Raw genomic sequence first — 14,860 nt, forward strand, 5'->3', positions numbered from 1 at the left:
TGTTGCACGGATCGCCCCGCTGTAGTGTTGCTCGGTGTAACCTCCGCTGGACATATGTTCCAGCCTCTCGCCTACCTGTGAACAAACCTTCTTCGGGGGTGGTGGGACACCGCCAGCCTGATGCAAGTGTACTCACTGTCCAGTGCACGTGTTACTGAAAAGTAAAGTGCCAAATCAATCTTCAACACTATCTCGCATTATTTATTACGATTTCTTTCAAACCTAGTAGGTATGTTTTCGACACGAAGTATGTGAGGCTGTGGTTCAACACCGGTGTACCGGAATAGTTGCTTAGTTGCTTCAGAGTGCAGCGAACGTGACAAGAGCACACTGTGCGTCAGTCATATGATAGGTCTGCCCCCCCCCCCCCGGTGAATGCGCTGCTTCCCGAATCTTGCACAGCTGCTGAGATGACTCCAGATCACACTGCGCGTTAGGAACCTGAAACCAGTTCATTGCTGAGGGGCCACCAGTTGTGACCCCGGGGTTAGATCTGAACAGCTTGTGATAGAAGGTGAACCAGACTACGAGCGGAAATGCACAAGGGAAAACACAGCAAAGCGCTTTGAAAGCCACAGAGTAAAAGAACCGGGCTAGGAAAGAAAAGTCTGGATATTGTAAGCCTTCAGTGGGGCAGGCGTGTGCTTCGAGAGGGTCCTGCAAGCAGGTGTAAGGCCCTCACTGTGGGGTTGTGCAGTGCCATGTTTTGAGCCGGTCTGCCTCTCCTTGGGATTATTTATCCGACAATAAAATTGAATCAACAATGTTTTAGATAAACCTATCAGTTAATCCAAGATCGGATTGATTTTATTGGTACTCCAAGATGTTAGTGGGATAAACGAGTGGATGTTAATGCTCCTGTCACAAGAGGGCGGGGGCAGGCGCAGTTTGCCAACCTTTGGAGATGTTCGTGGGACGGCCGTCACGAACAGAGGTGGCAGGGAGATCGGTTTCCTAAAGGATAGTTTAGGAAAGTGACATTTGTGCATTTTATAGGTTAATCAACAACACTTGAATGGGGAAAAAGAGAAGGTAGCATAAAAGACAGTGCCAAATCTAAACCTAGACAGTGCGAGGTGCTATAATAGCCCCAGTGTATTAATGAATAGATCTATTTATGGATGCTTCTAGCTCCCTTACTCTGTTTTGCGTGCATACCTGATCCTGCCGCATTCTCAAGGTTCCCATGTGTGGGCTTTTGAGTCGTCTGCAGTACCTGCCCGCATTTAGTCATACTTTACAACGCTGGGTGCCTGGATTACACATGGTGACTGAGAGGACACCCGCCCACATGTACTCCAACCTTACAACGCTGGGTGCCTGGATTACACATGGTGACTGAGAGGACACCCGCCAACATGTACTCCAACCTTACAACGCTGGGTGCCTGGATTACACATGGTGACTGAGAGGACACCCGCCAACATGTACTCCAACCTTACAACGCTGTGTGCCTGGATTACACATGGCGGACTGAGAGGACACCCGCCAACATGTACTCAAACCTTACAACGCTGTGTGCCTGGATTACACATGGCGGACTGAGAGGACACCCGCCAACATGTACTCAAACCTTACAACGCTGGGTGCCTGGATTACACATGGCGGACTGAGAGGACACCCGCTAACATGTACTCCAACTTTACAACGCTGGGTGCCTGGATGACACATGGTGACTGAGAGGACACCCGCCAACATGTACTCAAACCATACAACGCTGGGTGCCTGGATTACACATGGCGGACTGAGACACACCTGCCAACAGGTACTCAAACCTTACAACGCTGGGTGCCTGGATTACACATGGCGGACTGAGAGGACACCCGCCCACATGTAATCATACCTTGTAACCGTGGGTGGTTCAGATCAGGTGCACCTATCCTTGGGGACACCTGGCCACTTGTAGTACTCACTTAGTACCGTGGGCACCCGGTAAGAGACACCTGACATCGCAGGGATACCTCTGCACATGCGGTCATGCTTTACAACCGTGGGTGGCCAGGAGTTGGTCTGACGGGAGTGTGGAGCATTGGCCAAGGGGGATACAGTGGAGACTTAAAGCCATGGGCTTCAGGTGTCGGACACAGTCGACTGGGGGGACGGGGCAGCTGGCAGTGTAGTCACCCCCTTACAATTGTGGCTGGTCAGATGACACACAGGGTTGTACACCAGCCAAGGTGCTTGTGGAGGATTACAACCGTGGCTGGCCGGGCTCAAACATGGGGTACAGCAGGGACACCTGAACTCACCCAGTCATTCCTGTGTCAGAGGTGAGAGTTGATCTGCACACGTTGCGATATCTCTGACACCAGCAGTAAGTGGGTGGTATGTGGTAGATCGACTCTGGTTTTGGAACTGTGATTGACGTGGGGGGATGTGAGAGGCTGGAGGGTCAGGGTTCAGACACCCAAGCCCGGGCCCTCAGTGACTGAGCAGGGCTGCACATTCCTGCATGTGCATCCAACCGGCAGCCTTGATCTTTCATGTGGAAGCCGAAACGGGAGCAGTTGCCCTGCTCTTCCTGTGAATGTTTACAGACGCACACACCCCTGGAGCGGTCGCCTGTCCAGTCTGGTGGCAAAGGACAATGCAAAGATGTTGTGTTGCTTCAGTTTCCTGTCATGTCAGTAATCACATGGTGTCCAACCAAACTTAATAACTGGGTAGTCAAAATTGTGAAACGCCTCCACCCTTGGCACGTTAGTGTTCACTTCTATACGAACATCCTGTGATTGTATCAATCCCTCTGAAGGACAGGAGGATGTTGGGAAAGAACTGAGGCAATGTTTCCCTTTCAAGGTGACCTGCCGGAATCTCCTTAGGCCAAAATATGAACCATCCCTGAGCTCCAGCCTGCCTGGAAAGCCTTGGAGACGAGAGCCCTACACAAGGCACCCAGTTTCCTAGGAAACTGGCTTACATATTCTTGCTCCTATGATATCCAAATAAATACATTTTAGACCCTTTCGTCTTCTATCACTCTCTAGCCAACTAACTGTCTCGTATGTCCACCGCTCAAATTAATTTCAGATTTCCCAAAACCAATTCAACACTGTTCTTGTTTGGGTTCCTGAGTAGCGTGCTACTCCTCGAAAAGCACTTTGATCCCTCATCACAGGTACCAAGCGCTATATAAATGCAATTGCAAAAACAATATTCCAATTGTGTGGAGGGGGTTCCCGGAAGCTATGTAACAGCCCAGGGTCAGTGGCTCAAGAGCCCAGGTGGGGCTTCCCTGATGGAAGGAGTAGGTAAGGACTCCTCCCTGAGCGACAGTGCATTTACTGGTCAAATGTCAAAGGGGAAAAGTACGCACAGATAACCATGGGGTCAGTCTGTACGCTCAGGACCGAAGGGTCATACACAGGCCAGTACTGAACCCTCCAGTGTGGCTTGAGGATGGTCTCACCTTGGGCATCCAGGCCCCAGATAGCCCTGTGCTCACCACTCACTGAATGGATGCGAAGGGCGGACGACTGCTTGGGGGGGTTGGACCTGCAGGAACAAGCCAACAATGGTGCAGCAGGCGTGCTTGCGTGGTGGAGTCTCCTCACCTGTGTGTAACTCGCCATCACTTGAAGAATAGAATGATTTTGGTACTTTATGTTCATTAAGGGACATAGGTGAGCGAATGTGGGCTAACCAAAGAAACTGGTCGTTTGTGATTCAACAACACTAACGAACCACAAAGGTATGCGTCTTTTCGATGTGCAGTGCCACAAATGATAGATTACTAGTTCAGATGGCTTTTAGCTTTTATCATCTCATCTGCAACGTTCCTTAATGTATTTTTTTCATTATTTCTTTTATTATATAGGTTTGTAAACTGCCTGTAGCTGTTAGCAAACCACAACTGATTGCAGTAACTGTCTTTTGGTTCGTGAACCAAAGTTCACTATCTATTTTTTAGGCGTCGTCTAAAATAGTGCTGGCACTATCTGTTGCAATACATTTTGTTAGATCACAGTGGGATTAGAGCCCTTCCATTGTTTAACAGCTGTTGGCTTCATGGACACTCATTAACTTGTTTGTTATTAGTCTACTTTCGTAGGCTTCCTTCCTTGGTTTTGGCCCTCCCATGGAGTATGAACGCATTAATTGTGTCCTTCCAGTGCTCATTTTTCACACAACTTGTTTCTTTTTGTTTAAACACTCAATGAGTGCATGTGTGTGTGTGTTTGTTTTTTGGCTGTCTCCCTCGTGTATTTCTACGCTAGTCTGTGGTGTTCTTCCTTGCTTGCCCTCAATTGCTGTTCTTACTTAGTCTCTGCCAATTTTCCCTTTCTAATTTTGCTTCCCCACCACCCTCTTGACCATTTATGCTCCCTCAGCCCCACCCACCCTTCCTACTTGTTATTTGCTTTCCCAGTCCCTTCATATTGTTTGTGTGCTTCCCCAGGACCTCCGAAGACTTGCTACTGCATCCTTTTTCACCCACCCTCTGTTGTCAGCTCCCTTCCCCAGCCCCTCACATCCGCCGTTGGCACCTTTCATCCTAAATCCCTCCTGCCCTCGCTTGTCAGCTTGCTGTCCGAGCCCCTCAGCTCTCTGGCTTTGCCAATGCTTTTTTAGGTTTCGATCTGGCGATCTGCGCAAGCAGTTCGCGCAGGCGAAATCTATTGTTTACCATATTGGCTTCAGGAACGTCCCCCAGCTCCCATTGGCTAGCTCCATAAATGGAGGCTAGCCATTGGGAGCCGGATCTGTCCGTCAAGGCCGGACCAGATTTGGGGGCGTTCCCGCAATTTTTTCCCTCTACACCCACTTCTGATCGTCATCGCGGCCGTGGGTGTGCGTTATTTTTTTTTGAGTCGGCCTGTTTTCTTCTTTTTACAAGTGTTTGTTGTTGGAGTTGGCTGCAAGATTTGAGTTCCCACGAAGCGATCAGGTAAGGAGCATTTTGTTTATAAATGTGTTTTCACTTTGTATGTTTCCCGTCTTATGTTGCCTGCCCGCCTCCCCCTCCCGCTGTCCGTGCCTTTTCCAGCTCGTATTGTGTATCCCGTCTGTGTCCTGCCCCCCCCCCCTCTCGCTGTCCGTATGCACGCCCTCACCCCCTCCCGCTGTCCGTGTGCCTGCCCGACCCCCCCCCCGCTGTCCGTGTGCCTGCCCTCCCCCCCCCCCCCCGCTGTCCGTGTGCCTTGCTGGTTTTATAACTTGTGACCTGGAGATCCGTGGCTGACGAAGAGATCATTCAAAGGTGGGAAGTCATTTCCTGCTGCCGCCCATCGGAGTGAGCAGGCCACTAGGGAGGAGGACCTCAGTCTTGTTAGTTCTCATTCTGATATAACTTTTCCTCAGCTGTTTGAAATCCCATGTTCACTGCTGCGACTGTTGGCCAATCGTCAAAGGGAGCTTATTGCATAGTGCCTCCTCAGGTTTATGCTCGTGGTCTTTCGGAATCTTCCTGATGACTATAATACATGTGTACCTTATAAACTCCCCTGCAATCTTATCCTGAGCACCCCTCATCTGATTTCTGAATGACTCTCTCTACAGGAAAAGGCTTACAGTCCTGCTTGGGGGTGCAGAGATTATAAAGGTCCCTGCCCTTCAGTTACATATCGGGAGTGACGTTGGCAGTGACTGTTCTTGCATACTGGCAATGACTGAACTGCAGATCCAACCCACCCCCCCTACCTTTAGCGCCTTCAGACCCAAACGGGTGAGTAGTTGCGCTTTACAAGAACCCTGATTGATTGACTCTGTTATTCTGACTGAGAATGTCTGAATAATTGTAGCTACATGAGCGCCTTCATTAATTGATGTTCGCAAACAACTGGAGTTAGGTCATTGGACTAGATATTTTGAACTTCTTTTTGAATTAGGAAGAATCTCTTAGCTGGTTTACGTGCAGGTGAATTGTCTCCATACAATCCTGGATTTTTTGCGCCTTAGAAGGAATCCGCAGCATCTCTGTCACACAGCTCATTTAAGAGTATAGGGTCATGACCAGCCTTATGTCCTCAAGCAGTTTCCCATTTTCTGTTCTCTGTGCCTCACCCAAAGCGTTTATCTACTTGGAAGGTGGTCTGGTTTGGTTGATCAGTGTTGCCAGACCAGTTGTTCATTTGCAGGCAGGTCCTTGATTTCCAAAGAAAGTAGAGTATGCTTCATAAGGCTTGAGGAAATATCTCTGGCTAGCTGACAGTTTTATGTATACAATATATTATTGGTCAGATGCCAGTATATTTGCTCCAAATTTCTCCAGGCCCTTCTTGCATCGCTCTCTTTTCTACTTTGTAAAAGAAAGCATGGATAATAAATTCACTTTTTTTTAAAAAATGAAAGGAAAAAAACAAGCGGTGTCTTTGGACAAGACTCGGTGCGGTGCTTAAACTCCGTTTACCACTTTTTCTGTCTGCTTTCTCTCCATGGAGACCACTTTTCAGAGTATTAGTGCTGTAGTTGTTATCTCTTTCAACAGGAACAACTATTTTCCGAGTGGCTCCTGGGAAGAGTCCAGTTAACACCTTAGCTGCTTTGGAACGTCCACCAGCTCCAGTGCTGAATGTTCCATTGCGCAGGTGCAGCTGGAACATCCAACGGCCGACGGCAGCACTCCCGAGGCAGTGGTGCCGTCGGCCGCTGGTATAGGCGCAGCACTTAAGAGGTTAATATTGCAGGCCTTTAGTCCTGAGGGGTCCATATTTCCCGGGACAGTCTTCTATCACAGCTTGGCCTCACTACGCCGGCTGATGTGCTTGGAACGCTGGAATCGCATTTGCGAGAGATTAAGCTATTGCCATTGTAAATGACAATGCCATTTATTTATCTGTTTTCAAAACCAACACATAAATAAAAAGTTTGTCATTCACAATGCCAATAGCTCAAACTTTTCCAAGGGCGAAACCGTTGCATTGTAAATGCTTGTTTATAGAAGGGGTGAAAGTGCAGCAAGTTGAACATTTTTGCTATTTGGGTGTTACATTTTCAAGGGATGGTAGCTGGTCCCAGGATCTTGTTAATGTAAGGTCAAAGATGGCAAAAAGTGCTTATGGTATTTTTTAATTTGCCTCTAAAATCGGAAACAGACGAATTAGTGAAATGATGCAGATATATCAGACAAGGAGTGGCTCTATTGCATTATACAGGGCTGGGTTGTGGGGATATTCTTATGTAGGCCGTCTGCAAATGGAAGAAAACGCTTTCCTTGCTCTGCAGATATACACAAAGTGTTCTACGATTTTTATCTTCAACTTTACACTGATGATACGGAAGGAGATTGCACAGACCGAATAAATCAATTCATTGATCAGGCCTTGAATGGTACTTTATCCATTCAGGAGAGGGAGAATCTGGATTTGCCCATTACTTGGGAAGAAATTGAGGGGTCGTTTTTATATTTGGCCTCCGGAAGGCTGCAGGTCCCGACCTCATCCCCTTGGAGTTCTTTAAACATTTTCGAAACGTATTAAAAGCAGAACTGGTGGATTTATTTTTAAGAGCTCAACAAGGCCTAGCCCCTCAGTCCTGGCATGATTCCTTTATAACTGTGTTTCTTAAAAAAGGCAAACCTCCTCGGTTACCGTCATCCTTTCGCCCCATTTCCCTCATAAATGCCGACAGCAAATTTTTTCCAAAATCTTTGCATCACGCTTATCTAATGTCATATCTTTATTGGTTTCCAAATATCAGCACGGATTCATCCCTTCTCGAGACACCGCGGATCATATCCGACGAGTGATCACGTTTTTGGACTGGTCCCAAGCAACCCGGTCTAGTGTTGGACTCATATTTTTAGACGCTGAAAAAGCTTTCGACCGGGTTGCTTGGAACTATTTATGGGACGTGTTAGTTAGGAAGGGACTAGGCCCAGGGTTTCTAACAGCTTTAAAAACTATGTACACTGCCCCAAAAGTGTGTATTCGAATTAATGGCCAACTCTATCCTTTTTTTTTTTGATTACTAGGGGCACCCGTCAAGGATGCCCCTGCTCCCCCTTACTTTTCGCACTTTATATCGACCCCTTAATTAACCGGTTTATCATGGAACAAAGGATTAGCCCCATTTGTTTAGCGAATATGAATTACCGTGCACTGGCTTACGCTGATGACATCGTTATAACAACCACCGACGTGCAGACTGCTCTTCCTGCAATTAAAGAACTCGCTAATCAATTTGGGGCATTCTCTGGGTACAAATTAAATATAGAAAAGACGCAGATTTTATGCACAGGAGATAATACACTTTTAAACATTCCTACTATTTCAGAGGTTACATATTTAGGAATTAGATTAACCTTGCCCATAGAGAAAATACCTGAACTTAATATAAGTCCCGTGATATCCTAAATTAATAGCTTGCTACAACGTCTAGATAATCTACACTTATCACTGCATGGTAGACTCAACATCTTAAAAATGTTGATTCTGCCAAAAGTGTTATATTTGTACCGCACCATACCGCTGGAATGTTCCCCTTCTTGTTTCAAAAGTTTAGAAAGGACCACATCTAGGTTCTTATGGGGCTATAAGCGTCATCGGAAAGCTTTAAAAAAAATGCTGCTGAGCAAGGAGTGTGGAGGATGGAATGTTCCTTATTTCTTTTTATTATTTAGCAGCAACACTTCAATTTATTAGACCTCTCATAATTGGTGACAGAGCAGAAATTACCTCATGTCAAACTTCATCTATTTATGAATTGATTATGGGTGAAGAAGTGAAAGGCAGTTTTCTTAAGGTTGTAGAGCCAGCTACCATAAAAAGACAAAGTATAAGACGTTGAAGTCAGCCTTTGGAGCTTGGCAGAAAGTACGTAAGCTTTTGTCCATATCTAAACTAAATTCTTACACCCCCTTAGTGTCTCCCAGGCTTCTGCCAAATATTTTTTGTGATCTTACGGTCTACAAGTGGGAACAGAAAGGACTATTATATTTAGGTGACTTGTTTAACAATGGTCAAATTGCATCTTTTCAAGAACTACAGACCAAATTTTTGCTGGCAAGAAACGATTTTTTTAAATTCCTTCAGATCAGCAGTTATCTACAGAGCCATACATTTATTATTTCAGCGAGAATGACAAAAATTTCTTTATTGGAACTTCTTCATAAAAAAACGCCTATAGGTCCTCTTTATACAAGTTTGATTCAAGAATGTGGGGATGATATGGAACAATGCCAGCTCAAATGGGCTACTAAATTAGGTCTCCCTGGTATCGATGTTTTGTCTTTAGTTAAATGTGCTTCAGAGTGCTTAATTACAGGGATGATGAAATCTCAGCACTTTATGTGCATACACGATCTTTATTATACCCCCAGCAAGGTTGTCAAGTAGAGCACCACCACTGGACCGACCTGTAGTCGCTGCGGGCTGTACGCAGCTAATGATTTGCATATGTTTTTTCAATGTCCTAAACTTAGGAGTTTCTTTCAACAAATTGAAAGCTTTCTTGCAGTTGTTCTTAATTGTGATATTTCAGTAAACATCGAGATGGTGTTGTTAGGAATGGACTCTTCTGTTTCTAGATCAAGATCTGTAACTTACTTTTTATTTATTTGTATTGCAGGGGCTAGAGCATGTATTACTAGGGAGTGGATCAATCCAGATCCCCCTTCTTTCTTTACTTGGCGTGAAAAATTATTGTTTATGTATAATACTGAGTCTACCATATACAAGTTAAAAGGTATCAAAAGAAGAATTCTGGGGGAGAAAATTTGGGCCCCAATCGCCATTTGGATTTAATCAACTTGTGGACTTTTTATGATTTTTTTATGTTCTGTAAGCATCCAAAAAAATCAAATTTTCTTTTGCTGCTGGCTCATTTGTATTGCTGTATTTCCCTGTAATAAAACAATAAAACTTTTTTTTTAAAAAGAAAACGCTTTCCTTAAAAAACTCTGCCTACCCGCCTCTGCTTCAACTGATTTAATCTATAAGAAGTTGGGGACGCCTATTTATGTGATCTTATATCATTAAGACCTCTAATGATTTGGCACAAGGAAGCGACAGTTTTTAACCACCTTGTTATCAAGGATTGTCTTGATTTGGCTAATTATTGTAAGATCCACTAGCTACATCATAGATAGTTTTCAGGCAATTTATGGTCTAGACATATTAGCGGACCCCTATGCCGCAGGAGATTTCTCCAAACAGGAGATGAAAAACAAATTTATGCTGTATAAAGCCCAAAAGCGTTTAGTTGCCAATGGACAACTGACTACAGTCGGCCTTTACAATAAATACATTGACTATGAAGGTTTTCAACCATACTTGAGCAAGGTAACCAGACCAGCCCACAGGTTTGTTCTTACGAGACTTAGACTTAGACTGGCTCACCATTTGGTGGCTTTCCCTCATCTCAAGAAGCACCCTGTTGGACCCTCTCCATGTGACGGCCGTTCCAAACAAAGCACATTGCACTTTATGTTAATCTGTAACCTTTTCATGAATTTTAGGGTGGCCTACCTGAAACCGATGTTTATAAAATATGGTACCTATAATGTTGAGGAGGCAATGAGGCTGATGTACAATATGGATTCTGCGGATAAATGTTTTTTTACAGCTACTTTTATATGTAAATCTATTTATTCTAGGAAAAGTATGATATTTAAAATTTTGTATCTTGTTTTTTTAAATCTGTTTATCGCCACCTTATTATATGTTTGTTTTTGCCTGTATGCTTTTATGGTCATTTGTACATATGAACCGAATAAAGCTTCATGAAATGAAATGAAATGAAATTAATCTGGTTACTGATATGTATTGGCTTTGCAAATCTACTGCTGCAGGTTCGGATATTAGAAACGCATTGTGTCAAATCATCATAGTAACTACTGACTATTGAAAAGATGCAAGTAAGTATTTGAAACAGGCCCGGTTGTAGCGGGTGGGCCAGCTTGCCCAAACATGAGCCTGGCCCACCCAAACAGGAAATTGGCCCTCGCAGTGAGGGCTTGAAGGCAGGCGTGCAACGCACAGGTCGTGTGCGTCAGCCCGGGCCGAGATGGATTCCCGGGGCACACACACAGAGAAGTTTTAGAGATTATAGTAGCCCTGCACCAGAGTACTTCACAGATCTTTCAAGACCATTTACATGTTAACGAGGCTTTGTTTATTTTTTCACCCCTTTATCTCTGCATGGTGAAAGGCGACAAATCCTTTCTTTGACAATGGTAATCTTTGCCTACTGTCCCGCTGCGTTGATATTTCTTTTTCTATGCAGGAGAAAATAAGTTTGTTTATTCCTAGTCACCTTTCCTAACCCCTGCCAGCTGCTTATCACATCAGGCTGTGACACAAAGTTTGACTAATGGAGTAGGTAAGAGAACGTGTTACTACATTTTTTTCTTTTTAAAATCTGCAGAGGGCCAGCAGGACACATACTTCGTGTGTGCTTCATTTAAACAGTTTTTATCATTATCATGGCCAATGAAGGACAACAATAAGACAATACAAAATGCCCAGATAACGCTGGTTATTAATGATCCTGCTGGAAAGCAATAATTTGTCTGTTAGTAGTTTTCAAATGCAGATAAACTGCATTTTATGTGGATAGCTCAATGGGTTACTGCCTTTGTCACAGAGATCCTTGTGTTACTTGCCGTTCGGAAGTTACAATCCTAACATAGGACAGTGACCAATGAACTGTCACCAAAGAGCTGCATACAAACATGAATGTTATAGTTAGAACTTCCCTTTTTTGTTTTGTGATAGAGTTAGAACTTCCCTAGTCTTTCATTATTCTAATGTTGCTAAAATGAGTATGTTTGGGCAGATATACATTGTGTCCTCATACATGTCACCAGATAAGAAACTCTAGATTAATTAATTAATTGTGGGTTTGTAATGCGCTAGAATCGACTCCCGAAGGAGTATCTCTGCGCAGTAGACCGCTGGGGAACCCGTCCTGGCTTTCCCTGTGAGATGGTCCCTACTGGGTATCTCCAAGGTGAAACCAGGCATCCCCGGCGTATGTGGGGGGCCGTTGTGGAGATGAGGCAAGCTAATGCCCAGAGTTGCCGAGTGTGATCCCTGGTTAGAGTAGGCACCGAGATGAGAATTATCGAGCCCGCTGACCCTGGTCCACGACCCTGCCGCGTCGGGAATTGAACCCTGGTCCCGGACCGTCCTCTGCTCTCGGATCTGCCGCCACTAACCAGTGAGCCACACCACCAGATGGGAACCCCTTATACCTTTTACATTGTCAGTCGTGCGGGCGCCCAGGATTCAATGTGCAGCAAACAGGGGTCTCCCAGAGGAAGCCGTTTACTTGTCCAACTCCCATTCCCTCTGATGGATGTCTCGGACCCAGGGAGGACAGGACCGACTAAACCTCTGGCATAATCAATGGACCGTTACCTCTTCGATCAGGCCACCAGAGCAGACCATACATTATCAGTACTCTCTTCTCGACAGGCCATATCTAGTTTACTTACTGCCATAATGTTTCATAAACAGTCTGAAAACCAGGGTGGGGCAACCGATTTCCATTCTCTGTATATCTCTCTTCTGGCTATAACCACAACATAAAATATAAATTGTGATGAGAAGTTATTAACTCTATAACCTAATAGTAAGCCAAAAAAAGACTAGTCTAGGAGAGCATATAACCGTAGCCGATAAAACCTTTTCTAGGAAATCCACAATCGCCTTCCAGTATTCGAGAATCTCTGGACATTCTAAAAACATATGTCTGTCATCAGCTTCCGGGAGTTTACAACGGGGGCAACAATAATTGGCTGAGGTGACCTTAGATAATTTAGCCGGTGTCCAGTAAACCCTTTAGGCAGTGAACAAGTGAATTCTCCTCAGATTTGCTGGTTTTATTAAACTCTGAGACAAGGAGAATGAGTCAGTCCAAACCTTCAGAGTTTCCTCCGGGCTATCTGATATCAAATTACCCCATAAGCTCACCAATTCACAATTTGGAACACTTTCTACCCCCGTTAACACTCCATACCAAAACGAGACCTCCCGTTTCCACCTTCCTTGCCTACAGACTAAATCCAAAATCTCTGTGTCCCCTCCCAAGTCCAAGGCCTGCCTTGCCCACCATGCAGAGTTGATAAACTTAAAGCCATTCGTTAAGAATACTAGTGTGTCCCAATCTATAAGACCAGAGTTGACACAAAGGTCGCCCCATCTCGTCAACCCACAGCTTTTAGCGGCAAGGATAGATGGCCCCGAAGGCACTCCGGAGTGCCCAGAGAATCCCAAATTGGGGGCGTGAGAATAATAATATGCAATTCCAAGGGTTCTCTGGACAAATGCCCAATTTCTAAGTGCAGTCTGCAAAATATTCAGTCGGACCTTTTAAAAAAATGTCTTGTCTCCAAATTTGAATAAGAAAAACTCATGGCCCAGTGGTTGGTCATGCAAGAGTGCATGGAATAGACGGCCCTGTGAGGTAGCGTCCAATTTGTTGGCCAATAATCTAAAGTTTTTAAAATGAAAGGCATGACAATATATGAGTAGATCTGGAAGAACCAGACCGCCTATTTTTAGCCCCCTCCTTAATTTTTTCCAAGCGATTCTTGGGGATTTACAAGCCCATATGAAGGAACCAATCTTGCCTTGAAGGCTTATAATCTCTTTTAGGGGAAAAGTTAGTGGAATAGCATTATATAGGAATGTTAATTTAGGAAGTATTGACATTTTGATAAGATTGACGCGTCCGTATAGATTTAATGGCAGATTAGCCCATCTTGTTAATGTTTTAATAATTGTTGGGTCCCATCCGGATACCGACACCGCAGTCAACTAGATCCTTTGTGGGACAGCTCAAATCCAGCTCCTGGTCGTCGTCGACGCCTCCTCGTGGCTGCAGAGACAAGCGTCACCTCTTCACCTGAGATCATCGCGACATCGCCTGGTTCCTTCCGGGTCACTGGCTAGTGACCCAAACTCTGTCCCCTCTGCTTTCAGGTTCTTCACATCTCCGATCCACTCTTGGATCCACCCGGACACTTTTCCTCTGGTCGCCTGCAGCACTTCTTTGAAGCTCTCCATAGAAAACGACGACGAAACCCGACACGAAGAGACACCTATGCACCCGGCTTCCTTGGTTGAGGTAGCTCGAGTACTCCGGTACTCCTGTGGGTATTGACTCTTCTAGTGTTCTAGTTTAAAAGGGTTCCATCCAAGTCCATTCGGAAGTGTCCTTTATCTTTAACTTTGTAACTTCTACGAACACCATAGAAAGTTAATGGGACCTCGCGCCTGTGTTTAGACACTGCACACGGCTCCCGTGGGTCTCCTACTTCCTAACAACTGGTTGATTAGTGTAGCCCCAGCGATTCTACAGGCCGGCTTTCTAACTCTCACGTGGTACTTTTACCACTTTCTTAGTATATGGTTTGTGAGGCCCCTAGGGCAAAATGTATACTGTGCAACTTATCGTACTGTGTGACTTGCATTGTATTTTTACCTCTGACTTCATAAAGAGTGCAGAGGGGTTGTGTTTAGATTAAACATGTATATTTGATATATACCTTGTGTGGTGTCCTTTCATTTGGTATTCAAGGGATTATATATGGTAAAACAACTTGCTTAACTCGCCTACAGAAGTCTTAGACTAAGACGGCTGGTCCATGCTACCACTAGGATAGCTTTCTATGAGGTTTACTTTACAACGATCACCAATAAGGGTCGATTGGACTGGTGCAAGGTGCCCACTAGAACTAGTGGACATCATATGCCAGGCTAACTTCTCACAGCTACTCACCAAGAAAGCGCTTCAACACCCAATCAGGGGTAACAAGCGCTATATAAATGCAAATCTTTTTCCCTCTTCTGTCCCTCTGCCATACTTCTGAATCCAAATAACTGACTAGCCTATCCACCATTCAAATTACTTTCATATTTCACTATACCAATTCAACACTAATCCTTTATGAGTTCCAGAGTAGTGTGCTACTCGC

Source organism: Lissotriton vulgaris, chromosome 11, assembly GCF_964263255.1.
Source record: "Lissotriton vulgaris chromosome 11, aLisVul1.2, whole genome shotgun sequence".
In the NCBI taxonomy this organism is placed as follows: Eukaryota; Metazoa; Chordata; class Amphibia; order Caudata; family Salamandridae; genus Lissotriton; species Lissotriton vulgaris.